Raw genomic sequence first — 23,623 nt, 5'->3', positions numbered from 1 at the left:
TGTTGTACATGAGTATACATGCATATGCTAAGTCACTTCAGTTGTGTCCAAATCCACCAGGCTCTTCTGTCCATGGGATTCCCCAGGCAAAAATACTGGAGTGGGTTGCCGTTTCCTCCTCCAGGGGATCTTCCAGATCCAGAGATCAAACCTGTGTCTCTTATGTCTCCTGCATTGGCAGGCAGGATTTTTACCACTAGCACCACTGGGTTGTCAGAATTTTCTGTAAAATATTAAAATATGATTAATCATTAATCAAAAATATATTTAAGTCATGACAGGATAAAGGTGTATATATGTGAAAGTGCATCAGGTAATGACTGTCAGTCTGTGTCTGTGTGTCCATCAAGGGAAGTTCAGCTAGTATGAGGACAACTGAGATCTGAGAAACCAGTTATGCCCAGCTAGCTAACTGATCAGAACAGAGAACTTTCAGGCAGTGAGTTCCTTATTTGCAACTCAGAATATCCCCTTTAGTATGTTGCTCCAGCTGTAGGTCTTTGAGTAAACTGATGTACTCTTCAGTCTAATGTTCTCCAAACTGAGCTATTTTGGCCACTTGTAAAATACTCTTAAGATGGGGGATTTTCAGTATCCTCTCAGTATAAGGTCACATCTGTGAACCATGTGATTAACAAAGTGGTAACCTTTATCCTACCCTCAAATATGGTAAAAACTAGAGATACAAAACTAATGATGATGAACAAATTAAAAAAGCATTCTCCGAATGCAAAATTGCTGCTAGGAAGGTATGGTTTAGTAAATCCAAGCCTTTAGAATTTTTCAGAGAAAAACAGTTATGGAGAAGGAAATTCAATGATAAAGGCAGAAAAATACCTTGGTCCTGAATCAAACCCTAGGATGTTTCCTTCTTATGTTTCAGGTGAATCCTCTTGGAACAATTGAACAGATTTATTTTACAAATCAATTTAAAAACATTTGAGATCTAATACAGGATGAAGAAATATATGGAAGAAAAAAATCAGAGAGATGTATTCCTGTTCTCGGGGGGTGCCCACTTTTCCCTTGAGAACATTTATTGATTTCAAGCTGATTCCTGGCTAAAAGTTTGAGAATAAGAACAATGTTTTTGATAGCCTTACAAGGTTAAGAGAACAAAAATTGGAAAGGACTAAATTTTATAAAAAGAAGTATTTAAATTGATTATTATTCACTGTGTGTCTGCATGTAAAGTTGTTTAGTTGTTAAATCGTGTCCAACTCTTTGCAACTCCATGGGCTGTAGTCCGCCTGGTTCCTCTGTCCATGGGATTTCCTGGGCAAGAATACTGGAGTGGGTTGTCTTTTCATTCTTCAGGGCATCTTTGGGATCCAGGAATCTAATCTGAAATCATACAGTCTAAAAAAACAATGGCTTCACCTCCATTCCCCAAACCCCAATCCAAATAGCTGATTGCAAAGTCTGATAGTCTTTTTTTCTAAACAATTATTACTCAGTAATTGTCCCAAACAACTCTTAGTTCTCATAGAGAATGAAGTTTTTAGTAGGACCAGAATACTAACTGATGTGAAACTGGAATAATGATTGTTATAATTATTTGTTTATAAATTGCTTATTAAAAAATGTAAGCAATGTTCTTCTTCAGTTTTAAATAATAGGAAATGAGATATTATCTTTGACCTTACAAGCAAAACCAATTTGGATGATAAAAATTTTCTTGAAAAACACTGGTAGGATAGCTCAAGACTAATAGTATTTAACAAACCAATGGTGTTTAACATATTATTCACTTTATATTTAGAATAAATCTATTTTTACATTTTAAATAGAAAATAGAAAGTTAATCAGCATTTTAGGGTAAACAGAATATTCATATTTGAATCATGATGTGAAAATAAAATTATTTTTAATTGAAGAAAATTTAGTCTTTTTTTTTTTACTAATTTTTATTTTAAGTTTATTTTCTCATTATTTAAAACCTTTAGTGATTTTGGTTTTTTCCCTTATATAATGGATTTTGCCAATTAGGAAAGCTATGTTTTTCTTTCTTCTAGTTATAAACAATGATTTTACAATTTGAATATTTTAAAGATAAATTTTTATAAGAACTTTGAAGAGTAGGACATTTATATAAGAACTGCATCAGAAGTAATGCAAATAGAGTGTATCTTTTTACAGAACCTTCATCTAATCATCTACCACATGCAAACTCTTGTAAACTCTCTTCCACTTCTGATATCTTTTTCACCCAAAGCTCAAGCCATTCTCTGCAACCTCTCTCTCAATTTCCACATCTAGTCATTCACCAATTCTTAGCAATTTTTTATTGTCGGTACCCATTAATTTGTTTCCTATTCCAGCAACTCCTATTAATATCTTACTACAGATCATCTGGACTATTTCAGAAACTTCTCTGTTTGTCTGTGTCTCAGGATGGATCCTCTTTCATCCTTTCTTAGCCTGTAACCTTTCCAATAAACAACCTGATCATGTTATTTTCTTTTTTAAACACTTTCATTGGCTTCTGGTCTACAAGATGATTTAATTTTTCTTTAGTTGGCTATACAAGGCCATTAAGCATCTCCTCAAATCTCTTGTTTTAGTTTTGTCTTCTACCACTCCCAGTAGACATCAGCTACACTCTCAACAGTCCATGTTCATTATCATTCAGATTCTTTGTACCTGTTTTTCCCTCTGGCGTGAACATTCCTCTCTTTTTCTCCGTCTAGCAATTCTTACTTAGCTTGTGTTATTTTTATCAAATATCATTGCCTCTTGAAGATTTCCCTTTTCTTTAAGAAGAAAAGTGTTTTACTATGAGAGGGATTGAGAAGAAAAGAGAAATGAGCATGTGATTGATGTTGGGGAAGAATTTTGGATTCTTAGAAGTTGATAGTCAAGGAGAAGAAAGGTTTGGTGATATATATTCGAGAATAGACTGCCTGTCATAGGCAAATTGATTTTGGAAGATACTTTGAAACTTATTAACAATGTGCTTCTCAAGCAATAGTGTCTACAGATTCAAAATCTATACCTTTCCACCACTGATGCTCATTGCATAGCAGATGTCATATATACATGTATATTTATACATATATATGTAAAATATACAGTGTAATAGACATGTAAAGTAACTATCCGACTGAATTTGTTGAAATTACAACTGATGTATTAGAATTCCAACTGAAATCACAGAAATTCTTTGTGATGTTCCCTCTTGAGCATAGTTCCTGATTTTAGTAAGAGTTGAATATTCTTTTCAAATGATTATCTGTATAGTATAAAATAAAAGTCAAATTAACTTATGAACTTTTTTGAATGAGAAAAATTGGTTTAGAAAGCTTCATTTAGGCCTTCTCAATGGGGCTTGCAGATGCTAATAAGAGCAATTAAGGATATCAACTTAAAAACTTGGAAAAACAAAAACAAAAAGTTCTAGCTATTATATCAATGAGGTAACTTTTTTTTCATTTTTAAAAAAGGAATTACTTAAAATGAATTAAAAATTTTCATTATATGGATGAAATGAGGATAAATAAAGTAGACATTTATGTGACTAAAACATGATTTAATATCACTATTCTACCTAACGTTGGAAAACTCAGCAGTGGCCACAGGACTGGAAAAGGTCAGTTTTCATTCCAATCTCAAAGAAAGGCAATGCCAAAGAATGTACAAACTACCCCACAATTGCACTCATGTCACACACTCCAGTGTTCTTGCCTGGAGAATCCCAGGGATGGAGGAGCCTGGTAGGTTGTCGTCTATGGTGTCACACAGAGTTGGACACGACTGAAGCGACTTAGCAGCAGCAGCAGCACACACTAGCAAAGTAATGCTCAAAATTCTCCAAGTGAGGCTTCAACAGCATGTGAAGTGAGAACTTCCAGATGATCAAGCTGGATTTAGAAAAGGCAGAGGGACCAGAGATCAAATTGCCAACACCTGTTGTATTATAGAAAAAGCAAGAAAATTCCAGAGAAACATGTACTTCTTCTTCATTGACTACACTAAAGCTTTGCCTGAGTGGATTACAACAAACAGTGAAACTTCTTAAAGGGATGGGAATACCGCATCACCTTACCTGCCTCCTGAGAAGCTTGTATGCAGGTCAAGAAGCAACAGTTAGAACTGGACATGGAACAACAGACTGATTCTAAATTGGGAAAGGAGTATATCAAGGCTGTATGTGAACTGTGGTGTTGGAGAAGACTCTTGAGAGTCCCTTGGACTGCAAGGAGACCGAACCAGTCCATTCTGAAGGAGATCAGCCCTGGGATTTCTTTGGAAGGAATGATGCTAAAGCTGAAACTCCAGTACTTTGGCCACCTCATGCGAAGAGTTGACTCATTGGAAAAGACTCTGAGGCTGGGAGGGATTGGGGGCAAGAGGAGAAGGGAACAACAGAGGATGAGATGGCTGGATGGCATGACTGACTCGATGGACATGAGTCTGAGTGAACTCCGGGAGTTGGTTGATGGACAGGGAGGCCTGGTGTGCTGCAATGCATGGGGCGCAAAGAGTCGGATACGACTGAGCAACTGATCTGATCTGATCTGATCTGATATGGTCACCCTGCTTATTTAATTTATATGTAGAGTACATCATGTGAAATGCCAGGCTAGATGAAGCAGAAACTGGAATCATGATTACTGGGAGAAACATAAATAACCTCAGATATGCAGATGACACTACCCTTATGGCAGAAAGCGAAAAGGAACTAAAGAGCCTCTTGATGAAAGTGAAAGAGGAGAGTGAAAAAGCTGGCTTAAAACTCAACATTCAAAAAACAAAGATCATGGCACCCAGTCCCATCAATTCATGACAAATAGATGGGAAACAATGGAAACAGTGACAGATTTTATTTTCTTGGGCTCCAAAATCACTGCAGATGGTGACTGCAGCCATGAAGTTAAAAGACACTTGCTCCTTGGAAGAAAAGCTTTGACCAACCTAGACAGCATGTTAAAAAGCAGAGACATTACTTTGCCAACAAAGGTCCATCTAGTTGTAGCTATGGTTTTTCCAGTGGTCATATATGGATGTGAGAGTTGGACCATAAAGAAGTCTGAGTGCTGAAGAACTGATGCTTTTGAAATTGTGGTGTTGGAGAAGACTCTCGAGAGTCCCTTGGACAGCAAGGAGATCAAACCAGTCAATCCTAAAGGAAATCAATCCTGAATATTCGTTGAAGGACTGATGCTAAAGGTGAAACTCCAATACTTTGGCCATCTAATTTGAAGAGTTAACTTATTACAAACGAACCTGATGCTGGGAAAGATTGAAGGCAGAAGGAGAAAGGGATGACACAGGATGAGCTGGTTGAATGGCATTACTGACTTGGTGGACATGAGTTTGAGCAAGCTCTGGGAGATGGTGAAGGGCAGAGAAGCCGGCATTCTACAGTCCATGGGGTCACAAAGAGTCAGAGACGACTGAGCGACTGAACAACAACAACAATGTAAAGCTGGCTTCCCTTGTGGCTCAGACTGTAAACAATCTGCCTGCCAGTGCAGGAGACCCAGCTTTGATCCTTGGGTCTGAAAGATCCCCTGGAGAAGGGGATGGCAACTCAGTTCAGTTCAGTTCAGTCACTCAGTCGTGTCCTACTCTTTGCGACCCCATGAATCGCAGCACGCCAGGCCTCCCTGTCCATCACCAACTACCAGAGTTCACTCAGACTCACGTCCATCGAGTCAGTGATGCCATCCAGCCATCTCATCCTGTGTCGTCCTCTTCTCCTCCTGCCCCCAATCCTTCCCAGCATCAGAGCCTTTTCCAATGAGTCAACTCTTCGCATGAGGTGGCCAAAGTACTGGAGTTTCAGCTTTAGCATCATTCCTTCCAAAGAAATCCCAGGGCTGATCTCCTTCAGAATGGACTGGTTGGATCTCCTTGCAGTCCAAGGGACTCTCAAGAGTCTTCTCCAACACCACAGTTCAAAAGCAGCAATTCTTCGGCACTTAGCCTTCTTCACAGTCTAACTCTCACATCCATACATGACCACTGGAAAAACCATAGCCTTGACTAGACGGACCTTTGTTGGCAAAGTAATGTCTCTGCTTTTGAATATGCTATCTAGGTTGGTCATAACTTTCCTTCCAAGGAGTAAGTGTCTTTTAATTTCATGGCTGCAGTCACCATCTGCAGTGATTTTGGAGCCCCAAAAATAAAGTCTGACATTGTTTCCACTGTTTCCCCATCTATTTCCCATGAAGTGATGGGACAGGATGCCACGATCTTCGTTTTCTGAATGTTGAGCTTTAAGCCAACTTTTTCACTCTCCACTTTCACTTTCATCAAGAGACTTTTTAGTTCCTCTTCACTTTCTGCCATAAGGGTGGTGTCATCTGCATATCTGAGGTTATTGATATTTCTCCTGGCGATCTTGATTCCAGATTGTGTTTCTTCCAGTCCAGTGTTTCTTATGATGTACTCTGCATATAAGTTAAATAAACAGGGTGACGATATACAGCCTTGACATACTCCTTTTCCTTTTTGGAAGCAGTCTGTTGTTCCATGTCCAGTTCTAACTGTTGCTTCCTGACCTGCATACAAATTTCTCAAGATGCAGGTCAGTTGGTCTGGTATTCCCATATCTTGAAGAATTTTCCACAGTTTATTGTGATCCACACAGTCAAAGGCTTTGGCATAGTTAATAAAGCAGAAATAGATGTTTTTCTGGAACTCTTTTGCTTTTTCTGTGATCCAGTGGATGTTGGCAATTTGATCTCTGGTTCCTCTGCCTTTTCTAAAACCAGCTTGAACATCAGGAAGTTCACGGTTCACATACTGCTGAAGCGTGGCTTGGAGAATTTTGAGCATTACTTTACTAGTGTGTGAGATGAGTGCAATTGTGTGGTAGTTTGAGCATTCTTTGGCGTTGCCTTTCTTTGGGATTGGAATGAAAACTGACCTTTTCCAGTCCTGTGGCCACTGCTGAGTTTTCCAAATTTGCTGGCATATTGAGTGCAGCATTTTCACAGCATCGTCTTTCAAGATTTGAAACAGTTCAACTGGAATTCCATCACCTCCACTAGCTTTGTTCGTAGTGATGCTTTCTAAGGTCCACTTGACTTCACATTCCAGGATGTCTGGCTCTAGGTCAGTGATCACAGCATCGTGATTATCTGGGTCATGAAAATCTTTTTTGTACTGTTCTGTGTATTTTTTCACCTCTTCTTGATATCTTCTGCTTCTGTTAGGTCCATACAATTCTGTTCTTTATCGAGCCCATCTTTGCATGAAATGTTCCCTTGATAACTCTAATTTTCTTGAAAAGATGTCTAGTCTTTCCCATTCTGTTGTTTTCCTCTATTTCTCTGCATTGATAGCTGAGGAAGGCTTTCTGATCTTTTCTTGCTATTCTTTGGAACTCTGCATTCAGATACTTATATCTTTCCTTTTCTCCTTTGCTTTTTGCTTCTCTTCTTTTCACAGCTATTTGTAAGGCCTCCTCAGACAGCCATTTTGCTTTTTTGCATTTCTTTTCCATGGGGATGGTCTTGATCCCTGTCTCCTGTATAATGTCACGAACCTCATTCCATAGTTCATCAGGCACTCTATCTATCAGATCTAGGCCCTTAAATCTATTTCTGACTTCCACTGTATGATTATAAGGGATTTGATTTAGGTCATACCTTAATGGTCTAGTGGTTTTCCCTACTTTCTTCAATTTAAGTCTGATTTGGTAATAAGGAGTTCATTATCTGAGCCACAGTCAGCTCCTGATCTTGTTTTTGTTAACTGTATAGAGCTTCTCCATCTTTGGCTGCAAAGGATATAATCAATCTGATTTCGGTGTTGACCATCTGGTGATGTCCATGTGTAGAGTCTTCTCTTGTGTTGTTGGAAGAGGGTGTTTGCTTTGACGTGCATTTTCTTGGCAAAACTCTATTAGTCTTTTCCCTGTTTCATTCCGTATTCCAAGGCCATATTTGTTGTTACTCCCAGTGTTTTTTGACTTCCTACTTTTGCATTCCAGTCCCCTATAATGAAAAGGACATCTTTTTGGGGTGTTAGTTCTAAAAGGTCTTGGAGGTCTTCATAGAACTGTTCAGCTTCTGCAGCGTTACTGGTTGGGGCATAGACTTGGATTACTGTGATATTGAATGGTTTGCCTTGGAAATGAACAGAGATCATTCTGTCATTTTTGAGACTGCATCCAAGTACTGCATTTCAGACTCTTTGGTTGACCATGATGACTACTCCATTTCTTCTGAGGGACTCTTGCCCACAGTAGTAGATATAATGGTCATCTGAGTTAAATTCACCCATTCCAGTCCATTTTAGTTTGTTGATTCCTAGAATGTCGACATTCACTTTTGCCACCTCTTGTTTGACCACTTCCAATTTGCCTTGATTCATGGACCTGACATTCCAGGTTCCTATGCAATATTGCTCTTTACAGCATCAGACCTTGCTTCTATCACCAGTCACATCCACAGCTGGGTATTGTTTTTGCTTTGGCTCCATCCCTTCATTCTTTCTAGAGTTATTTCTCCACTGCTCTCCAGTAGCATATTGGGCACCTACTGACCTGGGGAGTTCCTCTTTCAGTATCCTATCATTTTGCCTTTTCATACTGTTCATGGCAAGAATATTCTCAAGGCAAGAATACTGAAGTGGTTTGCCATTCCATTCTCCAGCAACCCACCCCAGTATTACTGCCTGGAGAATTCCATGGACAGAGGAGCCTGGCAGGCTACAGTCCATGGGGCCACAAAGAGTGGGACAATACTGAGGGACTAACACTTTCACTCTCATCGGTATGAAAAGTGAAAGTGAAAGTCACTCACTCATGCCCCACTCTCTGTGATCTCATGAACTATACAGTCTATGAAATTCTTCAGGCCAGAATACTGGAATGGGTAGCCTTTCCCTTCTCCAGAGGATCTTCCCAACCCAGGGATTGAACCCAGGTCTCCCACATTGCAGGTAGATTCTTTACCAGCTGAGCCATAGGAGAACTCAAGAATGCTGGAGTGGGTAGCCTATCCCTTCTCCAGCGGATCTTCCTGACTCAGGAATTGAACCTGGGTCTCCTACATTGTGGGCAGATCCTTTACCAACTGAGCTATGAGGAAAGACCCTCATTGCATCCATATAGTATTTGAATAAATGTGGCCCTGCTATAAGAGATCTGCCCCTGTATTATAGTAAAGCTCAGAACTTCGATTCAAATAAAATATACTCTTTGGGGCAATAGAGGGAAAAAAGCAGATATTTTCCTAAAGATTTCATACAGGAGAAAGAGAACAGAGGCCATAGTCTTTAACTCATAATATTTCACCTCCCTAGCCCTGGAAAACTCCCATCTGACATCATTTTAATGGTCTCTCCTCTTACTCAGAAGCCATATTTTTGTTTCTTTTCAGTCTCCCCTCCACTGGCCCCATTCAGCTGCCAGTTTCACCCATGTCAGCTATCCTGTTCTAAGTCCTTCTAGATGTCTCCATTTCTTATTCGGGGCAACTTTACTGACTTATCATCTCTACTTTTATTTTTACATATTAATTAATTAATTAATGTTATCTTCCACAGTGCACAGTATTCTCGCCTGAGAAATCCTATAAACGAAGGAGCTTGGAGGGCTACAGTGCTTGGAGTTGCAAAAGAGTTGGACACAACTTAGCAACTAAACAGCAACCATCACCATCACAGCACCCAGCATATTGAAATTATTGTTAGCTAAAAATTTGTCTCTATAATCTGAATCTCCTTGTAAAAGACATATTGAAGATATATAAAATTTTCCCTAATAATTTTTTTTCTGTTACATATAGTGTAAAAACTTAAAGGATTTAAATTATGTTTACTTAGATGAAAATAAAGAACCAGCTGTTTAGTTTCTTCCATTTCAAACTCTGAGGCTGCTGAAATCTGAAGAAAATCTGTATAATAAATATTAGAAATTTCATACCTCTCAATCCATTCTAGGAAAATCACATATAAGCTAACTTGATGAAAAAGAGAAGAAAGGCAGACCTTAGTTTCTACATGTATTCAACATTTTCTTTCCTAAAAGAAATCTCAACTGGAGAATAGTCATGAGAAGCTAAACAAAAGTCTAGTCAGCATTTGAATACATATTTTTGAGAACTAACTCTAAGGACTGTCTTTAACAGGAGTGGATTAATATATTAAATACAGTTGTAAGGATTTCCTTGTATATGCTTTTTGAAAGCCTTTCACTATTTTTTCTTTTCTAAGGAAGAGTATTTTATAGGTGCACATTGGAGTTAGCCAAATTGGACTGAAGTGTGGTTGGCTTAGAATAAATCACAGTGACTCTAATTCACTTGTAAAGCACATTTGAAGTAGATCTATGAGCTTTCTGTTTGAATTTAGCCTTCTTATTGACAAATTCCTGCCAAAGATAACATCCCCCTCCCCCACCCCTTCATCTCTATAGGGCAAATTTCCATGATAATAACAAAATTCTCGGTTCTTGGAAAGTGTGGACTGGACCAGCTTGCTCACCACTTGGAAAAATGTCCAATTGTGAGAGTATCCATAAACCCTGGGCCCTACCTTCATCCCTAACGCCAAGTAGTTTGACAGTGACTTAGCATTATAGAAAAGAAATATTTTAAGGCATTATCATCATGTATATTGGGTAATGATTTCACTACATCAGCAATTTACAATTCTGATATGGTCTTTTATTTTTATAGAGAACCAATTAAAAATAGCTTTGATACTGTATGTCTCAGTACAGGGCTTTATCTGTCTGGATTATCATTTTCCCTGTAGACGTATCTGCTTTTGAACTTTTATTTCCCCTGTAGGTTTTACTTTTTGATTAACAGTGTGCTAAGAAGAATTGAGGTGAATCTATAGGCCAACTGATAATCTTATTACCAAAAATATTTTTTAAATGGTATTGTACTTCAAAGATCATCTTGTTTCCATCCTCCTTATTCAGCATAAGACAGGAACAAGGGAAAAAAAATTTGCACTGAAGATTTTCTGCCAACCGCTGTTAGACACTTTGATACATGATTCAATTTTTGGGGAAAAAATGAATTCTTACCTCTTGTTTTACAGATGAAGGAAAAATACCAATATATGTTAATTTACTCAAGGTAGTAAAAATACCAAATCATAATTTCAAAGTGCATTCATTCTCCAGTTGACCATGAAAAAATGTTTACACATATAAGTCTTTTCCTTCATAAAGTGTTACCTGAAGATGTGGTGCTTTTTTATTCTATCTAATTTATTGAATGCTCTACAAAAAGAGGGGGAGAAAGAACATCTCTTATTGCCTGCTCTGTGCCAGTCATGATTCTGAGTCCTTCATTATATAATTAACTAGGCAAATGCACACTGGTTGCCTATAGTGGGACCAGGAGCTACACTGGTCATTTTGATATTGACCCCATGTCAGCTCATTAACGTCTCAGGACAGTTCCAGGATGGGCATTCATCTCAAAGGCAAGGAAACTGATAACAAACATGAATTAATCAGCACAGTTTCATTGTAGGAGGTGATGATACCTGAATTTACTCTTAGATGTTCATGTCCACTGCAGTCCCTATTCTTTTGGCCACCCGGACTCCTCCATTTTCAGAACAATTAAAGCTGATGGCCTCTCTTGGACACAGATGGATGTGGCCCCCTTGTGAACTGCCACACGGTTCTAATCTTGTGCAAGTTAAAGTGTTAGTCATTCAGTTGTGTCCCACTCTCTGCGACACTATGGACTGTAGCCCACCAGGCTCCTCTGTTGGTATACTTCTCCATGCAAAAATGCTGGAGTAGGTTGCCATGCCCTTCTCTAGGGGATCTTCTTGACCCAGGGATTGAACTTGAGTCTCCTGCATTGCAGGCAGATTCTTTACCATCTGAGCTATCAAGGAAGCCCCTCTAATCTTATATTTGGTTTTAAGAAGTTTATAAGAAAGAAGTCTTTTTACCCTCTGGACTCTTTCTTTTACCACAGGCCCTGTCTGTAGAGATACTGAGCTTAACTTTTTTCAGGGAAACTTTTCCCACAAAACTTTGTTTGAAGTTACCTGTGTGCTCGTAACTAAGAACAGCTCTTATCTGTCTGGGAAGGCCATTGTCAGCAATGCAGATTATACTGGCAGTGTGGAAATGTTCATGGAGAGTTGGGGAGCAAGAGGAGACTTGCTTAGTCCATCTAGGTATTAGAATCAGTTCTAGAAAATCATAGGTTAACAAAGGTTAGGCATATATTTTCTCCACACCCTTATTGATGTCTCTTGGACTAGAAGCTGAAAGAAAACACCTCTGGGTCTGATGCAGTGTCATATACGAGGCAGAGAAGGAAGAGGCAATGAGAGCAGTCCATCCCAAGTGCCAGAAATGAGAGGGTGCACTGCCTGTTGAAAAACTAAAAACAACAGATCTGACTTAGAAAGTCAGACTGCTTCCTATTCACCATGCACTGCTGCTGCTGCTGCTGCTGCTAAGTCACTTCAGTCATGTCCAACTCTGTGCGACGCCATAGACAGCAGCCCACCGGGCTCCGCCATTCCTGGGATTCTCCAGGCAAGAACACTGGAATGGGTTGTCATTTCGTTCTCCAATGCATGAAAGTGAAAAGTGAAAGTGAAGTCGCTCAGTTGTGTCCGACTCCTAGTGACCCCATGGACTGCAGCCTACCAGGCTCCTCCATTCATGGAATTTTCCAAGCAAGAGTACTGGAGTGGGGTGCCATTGTTACCATGCACTAGCAACTCTCAACAACAGGAGGGTAAAACGTCTCCCCACCGAAGCAAGCCACTCCCACCCTCAGGAAGCCAGTGGAGATGCACCCCTTCATTTTTTCCAACCCAATTACAGAAACCATTCAAACCACCATCCTCCATAGCCCTGGGGTGAAGAAGCCTGATCTAATGTTAGGGAATAATTATTGTGTACGTTAGCTATTGTCTCTTTTGCCTTCTGTATTTCAAAGGATTCATGCAAACATGTTACCAAAATATCCCATGATAAACAGGATCCTAAGGGTAATAAACAGCCCTCCTTCCTCAATATGCACTTGTCCCTTAACATGAATTTTATAGGGCAACTCTGCTTTTACATTCATTATCTTATTTTATCCTTGTAACAACTCAGAAGAAAAAGTTCTATGATAATCGGACAAGTTTATTACTTCCCCATATCAGCCATTCAAATACACTTTGAAGGGCCGATCCTTTTCTAGCCTCTGGATGAAACCTAGAGCAAGCCCCACAGATTTCCTTGTTAGTCATAAATTTTTAAAATTCTAATTACTGTTTGTTATAATATGGTCACATGAATGTGAAGTTAGTATTGTAATCCAAAGTAAGATGAAAATAGCTTGTGTCCTTCTTAATTCCAAGTCCAGAGTTTACTCGATCAGTTGGTTCAGGTCATTTCCATTGTCGTAGAAGAGAGGGAGTCTAGGGAACAGGAAAAGCTTACATGTCTGGCAGGTACCCATTCGATGTTGATTTTCTCTGGTAATGGCAGATGCTTAAAGCTCATGTTTTCTCTCATAGGACACTTTTATGTGTGATTCACAGTTCCTCTAACTTGGGAAATTATCACTTTCAGTTTATATGAAGGAAGTGTATATTTCCACTCCAGTTGATGATTTATCATTCCTTTTTTGCATCTAGGTGTTCAGTATATACATCCTGACATTTTTTGCTGAGGTCTGTTCACCCTGGTAGATGAAGTATTCTAAAGAGATTAGTAACCAGGTACCTTTGACTTCACCACCAGCCTTGTTTCATTCAGCTGCCTAAACAACTCCAACTACAGTCTTTTGAACTTCTGTAAGGAAGGAGCCAGATCCAAGTCCATAATATTCCCCCAAATTAGAGGGCACATGAGTCACATCCACTCTATAGTCTCCTTGAAGCCCTTCTCACCAACCTTGAGGCAAAATTAAAGTATCTATCCCATCTTACTTTCCATAGGAGTGCAGGAAATCCTCTCATATTAACAACTGCCCCTAAGGAAACCCTCCTCTAATCTCCAATACCTCTGGGGTGACCAAATTAATCCTTTTATATCTTAAAGACTTTGGTAAAGATTGCAAGAGGGCAGATGGATTCAATTCAGTTCAGTCACTCACTCATGTCCAACTCTTTGTGACCCTATGAACCGCAGCACGCCAGGCCTCCCTGTCCATAACCAGTTCTTGGAGTCCACCCAATCCATGTCCATTGAGTCAGTGATGCCATCCAACCATCTCATCCTCTGTCGTTCCCTTCTCCTCCTGTCCTCAATCTTTCCCAGCATCGGGGTCTTTTCAAAAGAGTCAGCTCTTCACATCAGGTAGCCAAAGTATTGGAGTTTCATCTTTAACATCGGTCCTACCAATGAACATCCAGAATTGATCTCCTCTAGGTTGGACTGGTTGGATCTCCTTGCAGTCCAAGGGACTCTCAAGAGTCTTCTCCAACACCACAGTTCAAAAGCAGCAATTCTTTGGTGCTCAGCTTTCTTTATAGTCCAACTCTCACATCCATACATGACTACTTGAAAAACCATAAGCTTGACTAGATGGACCTTTGTTGACAAAGTAATGTCTCTGCTTTTTAATATGCTATCTAGGTTGGTCATAACTTTCCTTCCAAGGAGTAAGCGTCTTTTAATTTCATGGCTGCAGTCACCATCTGCAGTGATTTTGGAGCTCAAAAAAATAAAGTCAGCCACTGTTTCCACTGTTTCCCCATCTATTTGCCATGAAGTGATGGGACTGGATGCCATGATTTTAGTTTTGTGAATGTTGAGCTTTAAGCCAACTTTTTCACTCTTCTATTTCACTTTCATCAAGAGGCTCTTTAGTGCTTCTTCACTTTCTGCCATAAGAGTGGTGTCATCTGTGTATCTGAGGTTATTGATATTTCTCCCGGCAATCTTGATTTCAGCTTGTGCTTCTTCCTGCCCAGCATTTGTCATGATGTACTCTGCATATTAGTTAAATAAGCAGGGTGACAATATACAGACGTACTTCTTTTCCTATTTGGAATCAGTCTGTTGTTCCATGTCCAGTTCTAACTGTTGCTTCCTGACCTGCATACACATTTCTCCAGAGGCAGGTCAGGTGGTCTGGTATTCCCATCTCTTTCAGAATTTTCCACAGATTATTGTGATCCACACAGTTAAAGGCTTTGGCATAGTCAATAAAGCAGAAATAGATGTTTTTCTGGAACTCTCTTGCTTTTTCCATGATCCAGCAGATGTTGGCAATTTGATCTCTGGTTCCTCTGCCTTTTCTAAAACCAGCTTGAACATCAGGAAGTTCACAGTTCACGTATTGCTGAAGCCTGGCTTGGAGAATTTTGAGCATTACTTTACTAGCGTGTGAAATGAGTGCAATTGTGCGGTAGTTTGAGCATTCTTTGGCATTGCCTTTCTTTGGGATTGGAATGAAAACTGACCTTTTCCAGTCCTGTGGCCACTGATGAGTTTCCAAATTTGCTGGCATATTAACTGCAGCACTTTCATAGCATCATCTTTCAGGATTTGGAATAGCTCAACTGGAATTCCATCACCTCTACTAGCTTTGTTTGTAGTGATGCTTCGTAAGGCCCACTTGACTTCACATTCCAGGATGTCTGGCTCTAGGTAAGAGATCATACCATCGTGATTATCTGGGTCATAAAGATCTTTTTTGTACAGTTCTTCTGTGTATTGTTGCCACCTCTTCTTAATATCTTCTGCTTCTGCTAGGTTCCTACCATTTCTGTCCTTTATTGAGCCCATCTTTGCATGAAATGTTCCCTTGGTATATCTAATTTTCTTGAAGAGATCTCTAGTCTTTCCCATTGTATTGTTTCATCTATTTCTTTGCATTGATCCCTGAGGAAGGCTTTCTTATCTCTCCTTGCTATTCTTTGGAACTCTGCATTCAAATGGGTATATCTTTCCTTTTCTCCTTTGCTTTATGCTTCCCTGCTTTTCACAGCTACTTGTAAGGTTCCTCAGGCAGCCATTTTGCTTTTTAGCATTTCTTTTTCTTGGGGATGGTCTTGATTCCTGTCTCCTGTACAATGTCACGAACCTCCCTCCATAGTTCATCAGGAACTCTGTCAATCAGATCTAGTTCCTTAAATATGTTTCTCACATCCACTGTATAGTCATAAGGGATTTGATTTAGGTCATACCTGAATGGTCTAGTGGTTTTCTCCACTTTCTTCAATTTAAATCTGATTTTGACAATAAGGAGTTCATGATCTGAGCCACAGTTCGCTCCTGGTCTTGTTTTTGCTGACTATGTAGAGCTTCTCTATCTTTGGCTGCAAAGAATATAATAAGTCTGATTTTTCTGTTGACCATCTGGTGATGTCCATGTGTAGAGTCTTCTCTTGTGTTGTTGGAAGAGGGTGTTTAATATGACCAGTGTGTTCTCTTGGCAGAACTTTATTAGCCTTTGCCCTGCTTCATTCTGTACTCCAAGGCCAAATTTGCCTGTTTCCAGGTGTTTCTTGACTTTCTACTTTTGCATTCCAGTCCCCTATAATGAAAAGAACATTGTTTGGGGATATTAGTTGTAGAAGGTCTTGTAGGTCTTCATAGAACTGTTCAACTTCAGCTTCTTCAGCATTACTAGTTGGGGCATAGACTTGGATTACCATGATATTGAATGATTTTCCTTGGAAACGAATAGAGACCATTCTGTCATTTTTGAGATTGCATCCAAGTACTGCATTTCGGACTCTTTTGTTGACCATGATGGCTACTCCATTTCTTCTAAGGGATTCCTGCCCACAGTAGTATATATAATGGTCATCTGAGTTAAATTCACCCATTCCAGGCCATCTTAGTTCTCTGATTTCTAGAATGTCGATATTCACTCTTGCCATCTCCTGTTTGACCACTTCGAATTTGCCTTGATTCATGGACCTAACATTCCAGGTTCCTATGCAATATTGCTCTTTACAGCATCAAACCTTGCTCCTATCACTAGTCCCATCCACAACTGGGTGTTGTTTTTGCTTTGACTGCATCCCTTCATTTTTTCTGGAGTTATTTCTCCACTGATCACTAGTAGCATATTGGGCAGATGGACTGGGAAACCACATTGTCTATCCCTACTGCTTTAAGTCCCATTTAGGTGTTTTAGCATCTCATTTTGAAAGGTTAGGAGTCTTTGGGCCTCAACCAATTTGAAAAAAATAATCCATTTTAACTTATAGTGAAAATTATTATCCACATTTTACATTACAAAAAAAGCAAACAAAACCTCCCAGATGTTCAGTGAGTTTGTCATTAGGTCTAATAGTTAATGTGCAGCTAAGGAAGGGAATACTGATCACTAGATTCCCAAGCCAGTGTCAGCTTCACCAGACTTCACTCTGTCCTTAGCAACATGACAACCCACTCTCCAAATTTAATGCTTGAGGAAGTAATTCAGATTTAGAGCGAAATCTCCAAGTCTGCCTAATTTTCAGATTCAGACCACTGACTTAACAATGGCCTAATGTTAAATTAGTTTAAGATTAACTATAATATATGGAGTCAGGAATTCAGCCATCCCAGGTTGATATCTTTCTATTTTAGACATCTATCTGACAGAATAAACCACTACACTCCAGCTTCACAAGGCCACAGAAGATTTTCAGTGTCAAGTTTCTGGGTGTCTGAATTCCTTGGAGATCAGAAATATCAGATCTGAGCATTAGTTTATGGATTGTTTTAGAGGCATATATTTAATCTCTTTCTGCATTCTTATTGGGACTGTAAGAGTTAGAGATTTCATAGCACTTTGAGGAAGGGAAGAGCTAATGCTCCTGGGTTCTAGCCCATATTCCTCTCTCAATAAAGTATGCTATTTCCCAGGCTGATGGGAACTATTATGTGTGTATACATGATCACTTTTCAGAGTTATGTGCATCAGCCAGTTAAATTCTGATTCTGAAGATAGATGGATAGGTGATAGATGGATCATGGCTCCTTTGATTTCAGAGTCACTGTTTTATGAGTATTTAATTCATCCCTTTCTAAAGTTCTCTGAGATGACTGAATTGTGGAAGGCAGGCTGCATTAGAAATGGTCTATCCCAGTTTGATCTTTTGCCTTTTCTCTTTTCAAAGATTCCACAAGAAACTAGCAATGTACCATCATATAGTGTTCTTTGTCCCAAATGTGTGTAGTCTCAAAAATGAATGACCCATTAGGCAAAGCCTTGAATTGAAAGAAAACCAGTCAAAATAATGTGAAACACACTACTGGAAGGATAAGATGAAATTCTTGCCTGAGTTCCTTAACAGAGTGTGGTAAATACCTTCCAAACTCTTGTATTTTTAACTTACAAAAGTAAACAAAAAATAAAAGAATTAAAAAAGGGAGAAGAAAAGCATTTTGCTTAAAAGCAAAGTTTAATTAAAAGAAAGTATAATAAAAAAGAAATAAGCCACAAAACAAGAAAGTATAAAATGCAAATGCATTTTCTTGTGCATATAGCTTTCTTCTACAGGAGCATATTAAAATTAGTATTCAGATCTATGGGATAGAGATTCTATTATTAAAGCAACTGAAGAGTTTTAATATTATAAATATGTATGACTTTGTGAAACTGTAAGAAATATATTCTGCTCAAAGTTCTACTAATGCTGAATATTTTAATGAAACTTAATGCATTTTTATACAAGTGGTATAAATTATCCACTTTAAAATTAGATAAAAACTATTTGAGAAATAATTATGAGTATGTGTTCATTAGATTGGAGTTGAAGGGCTGCAGGATAAGGGCATTGGGTCAAATCCTTCATCTGCCTCCATGCACTCAACTCCACAATAATGCCCGCAAGCATATTAGGACAATTGAATCTCAATATTTAGAGAATTCTAATTCATTTTTACTCCTCCTTCACAGAACCAAGCTGTTCATGGAAAGTACTTTTGTTTTCAGTATATATATATATTTTCCTTTCTTCTACTTGGCCTGTGATCTAGTGTTCTATGAGTCTCAGCCAGCACCAGTCTCAGCTCTCCAACAAGAGTCAGTCAGTAGGTTAGCCTTCTCTAGTTGACAGAAATGTTGTTCAGATTCTAGTATGTACTTAACAGAGGCCTAGCTTTATTCTTCCTTTAAGTTAATCCCAAACAACACTCCTCTCTGTCCTTATCAGCAAGCTTTCTGTGAGACCACTGTAAATTGTCAGTACAGTCTGTGTAAATAACAATCTGTTCAAATCTTATTTGACCAAACCTTCACTAACACTGATTGCTAGAGGCACAATTACATATTTGTTGCACTTAAATGTATTTCATTTTAAAATGACATTTCTCTTAGCATTGTGCCTTTATTTCTCTTAGATTGTGCCTTTTTCTCTTTCCCCCTCATTGTCCTCATTTCTATACAACATTGATCCTTACTTCCTTCTTCTAGACCCTGATACCAGTGTGAGTGAAGGATGGCAGAAAGTGAAGAGGAACTAAAAAGCCTCTTGATAAAAGTGAAAGAGGAGAGTGAAAAAGTTGGCTTAAAGCTCAACATTCAGAAAACCAAGATTATGGCATCTGGTCCCATCACTTCATGGGAAATAGATGGGGAAACAGGGGAAACAGTGTCAGACTTAATTTTGGGGGGCTACAAAATCACTGCAGATGGTGATTGCTGCCATGAAATTAAAAGACACTTACTCTTTGGAAGGAAAGTTATGACCAACCTAGATAGCACATTCAAAAGCAGAGACATTACTTTGCCAACAAAGGTCCATCTAGTCAAGGCTATGGTTCTTCCTGTGGTCATGTATGGATGTGAGAGTTGGACTGTGAAGAAGGCTGAGCGCCGAAGAATTGCTGCTTTTGAACTGTGGTGTTGGAGAAGATTCTTGAGAGTTCCTTGGATTGCAAGGAGATCCAACCAGTCCATCCTAAAGGAGATCAGTCCTGGATGTTCTTTGGAAGGAATGATGCTAAAGCTGAAACTCCAGTACTTTGGCCACCTCATGCAAAGAGTTGACTTATTGGAAAAGACTCTGATGCTGAGGGATTGGGATCAGGAGGAGAAGGGGATGACAGAGGATGAGATGGCTGGTTGGCATCACTGACTCGATGGATGTGAGTCTGAGTAAATTCTGGGAGTTGGTGATGGACAGGGAGACCTGGTGTGCTGTAATTCACCGGGTCACAAGAGTCGGACATGACTGAACGACTGAACTGAACTGAACTGATAGAGGTAGAAGAGAGTGGAAGGTAAGGACCTTTTCAAACTTTGTGATTGGTTTCTTGAACATAAGTTTTTCACTACCTGAACTATCTGCATGCTTGCCTTCATTAATATATTCTATCATAATATGTTAGACCTCTGAAAGCTCAGATCCACATGAAAAAGACATTTAATCAACAATAAGATATATCCTGCTGTCATTAAATTCTGGCATTTTCTGAAAATGAAAAGATCATCAGGATGGCTTTGCACAGACTGGTGATTTATTGTCACTACAATCAATCATGCTATTAATAGTTGGTTTGAGACATCACATTCAAGTTTACCTATAATCTTCAACTTGCAAGCTGACATCCTTCCATTTGGCTTTATAATATAGTATCTGCATTGATTTAATGTTACAGTTGAAAACAAATACTCTTTTGCAAGGAAAATCCATGTGGATGACCGAAACTTCTGTAAATCTATGGTCTTATATGATTCTATAAAATGCAAGGATTCATCTTCATTTAAGGGCTTGACTGGGACAATGAAACAAATGCTTGTGAAAACATCATGGTTATGATCAAGGTTATAACATCAAGGAAACAACTGTGTGTAGTAGAATAGTTACCTTCAGCTAGTGTTTTTCAGATACAAATTGCTTTGGAAGATACATGAGTAGGTCTCAGAGACTTTCAGAAATGGTAGTCACTGAGAAACTCTCAGTGCATGGCCTTACTTGATGACAGTATGCATGAAAAACAAACTACATAAAATTACTCAAGTAAGGAAAAGCTTCAATTCTCATTGCCTCTTTCCATCTCTTCTTTAAACTGTGGCTAAAACTTTTTATATTGAAATCTGTATTCTACTAATAAAAGAGATTTTTTCCTGAATTTATAATTGCCTTTGCTATTAATCTTTGGACCTGTTGCTCACCTTTATGACACATTAATGAGAACAAGAAACAGGATACCAAAATGAAATTCTTTTAACACTCTGTTAAGAACTGGGACCAAAACTCAGATAGTAAAGTTCAAAAACTGTGGTAATACAATTATGTAAAGTTTAAAAATAAAAAAAAAAACTGTGGTTAACATTTTTCTTTCAACTTTCCATTCCTGGAATATGGCCAGGACTAGGAGCAACAGTGTTGAAATGCTATGGGAAAAAATGTTTCCTCTCTGTTGCTAGTCTGATTGAAAGGAGAAAGTACATGAACATTAAAGATATTTTGTCCAGATGAGATTCTGGCACAATTTTATGGACCCCTCCAGTACTTTGGCCACCTCATGCGAAGAGTTGACTCATTGGAAAAGACTCTGATGCTGGGAGGGATTGGGGGCAGGAGGAGAAGGGGATGACAGAGGATGAGATGGCTGGATGGCATCACTGACTCGATGGACGTGAGTCTGAGTGAACTCAGAGGAGTTGGTGATAAACAGGGAGGCCTGGCGTGCTGCAATTCATGGGGTCGCAAAGAGTCGGACACAACTGAGCGACTGGACTGAACTGAACTGAACATTGAACTAAACTGGGAATCAAAACTTGAGTTTCCCACTTGGATTTGTATAATAAATTATTTATTATAGTATGCTTTCTTTTGCACTGTGATATGTCTTTCATTGTATTGGTTTCTTCCTTGGGCTGCAGAATTACAGTATTATCAAAAGATTCTTTACTTTCCTTAATTTCCTGCTGATCTCTGACCATTTTACAGAGAATAGTTTTAAAAGTATAACTTTTGTTATGGCCGGCAAAAAAGTAAAAATTTTGCTGGCCATTATGTTAGAAATTTATTTATTGGAATGTAGTTATTAGCAGAAACAGGGAGGAATAGGCCAAGAAGGAATAGGCAATTCACTTAACTCAACGGTGTATAGAAAATGTATTGGCTGAAAATATTTGCTGTATTATGAGGTAATGCCTGTGACTGAAAGATGTCAGTACTGTCTTCAAGTGCTAGCTCTCTTTTGGCTAACCACATACAATAGTTCTCAAGGTAAATGGGACATTAGATTGCACCTAATATTTATTTCTACTAGATATCTTTGCTCAGATTTGCTTTCTTCAGTTTCATGTTGTGTTAGTTATATGCTGCTGCTAAGTCACTTCAGTCATGTCTGACTCTGTGCGACCCCGTAGACAGCAGCCCACCAGGCTCCCCCGTCCCTGGGATTCTCCAGGCAAGAACACTGGAGTGGGTTGTTAGTTATATACCACTACACAAAATTTTTTCTCAAAGCTTAGTACCTTAAAGTACTAAGTACCTTCTTTCCTCTTTAATATCAACATTTTCTTTTTTCATCTCATAGAGTTTTTCTAAAGGTCAAGATTTTAAGAATAGCTAAGACAGCTTATTTTGACTCAGGGTCTCTCATGAAGTTATATTCAAACCTGTTGGCTTGAACAAAAGTCATCAATCAGAACCTTTGTCCAATGCTGAAGTGTCTGCTTCCAAGCTTACTTGAGGCTGTTGGCAGGTGCTATCTCAGTTCCTTGCCATATAAGTCTCTCTGTAGGGCTGATTATAATATCACATCTGGCTTCCTTCAAAAGTGAACGATTTGAAAGAGAGTGACATCAGTCTGTCTTTTATAATCTAGTCTCTGAATCACACACTGTCACCATCACCGTATATTCATTACAAATAAGTAATTAAGACAGTTAACACTTGAGTAGAGTAGCAGGAATTGTTAGAGGCCATTTGAGTGGCTGTCTGTACAATGCTATGAACCTCTGTCCATAGTTCTTCAGGCACTCTATCAGATCTAATCCCTTGAATCTATTTGTCACTTCCACTATATAATTATAAGGGATTTGCTTTAGATCATACCTGAAAGGTCTGTCTGGATCACAACAAACTGTGAAAAATTCCTAAAGAGATGGGACTACCAGACCACCTCACCTGCCTCCTAAGAAATCGGTATGCAGGTCAAAAAGCAACAGGTAGAACTGGACATGGAAAAACAGACTGGTTCTAAATCGGGAAAGGAGAACGTCAAGGCTGTATATTGTCACCGTGCTTATTTAGCTTATACACAGACTACATCATGTGAAATGCCAGGCTGGATGAAGCAGAAGCTGGAATCACCATTGCTGGGAGAAATGTTAATAATCTCAGATACACAGATGATATGGCCCTTATGGCAGAAAGCCAAGAGGAATTAAAGAGCTTCTTGATGAAATTGAAAGAGGAGAGTGAAAAAGTTGGCTTAAAACTCAACATTCAGAAAACGAAGATCATGGCATCTGGTTCCATCACTTCTTGGCAAATAGACAGGGAAACAATGGAAACAGTGACAGACTTTATTATGGGGGGCTTCTAAATCACTGAAGATGGTGACTGCAGCCATGAAATTAAAAGACGCTTGCTCCTTGGAAGGAAAGCTATGCCCAAGCTAGACAGCCTATTAAAAGGCAGAGACACTACTTTGCTGACTAAGGTCCATCTAGTCAAAGCTATGATTTTTCCAGTAGTCATGTATGGATATAGAGTTGGACTATATAGAAAACTGAGCACCAAAGAATTGATGCTTTTGAACTGTGGTGTT

The sequence above is a fragment of the Bos javanicus genome, chromosome 8, assembly GCF_032452875.1.
Source record: "Bos javanicus breed banteng chromosome 8, ARS-OSU_banteng_1.0, whole genome shotgun sequence".
Lineage (NCBI taxonomy): Eukaryota > Metazoa > Chordata > Mammalia > Artiodactyla > Bovidae > Bos > Bos javanicus.
This window is presented reverse-complemented; position numbering follows the sequence as displayed.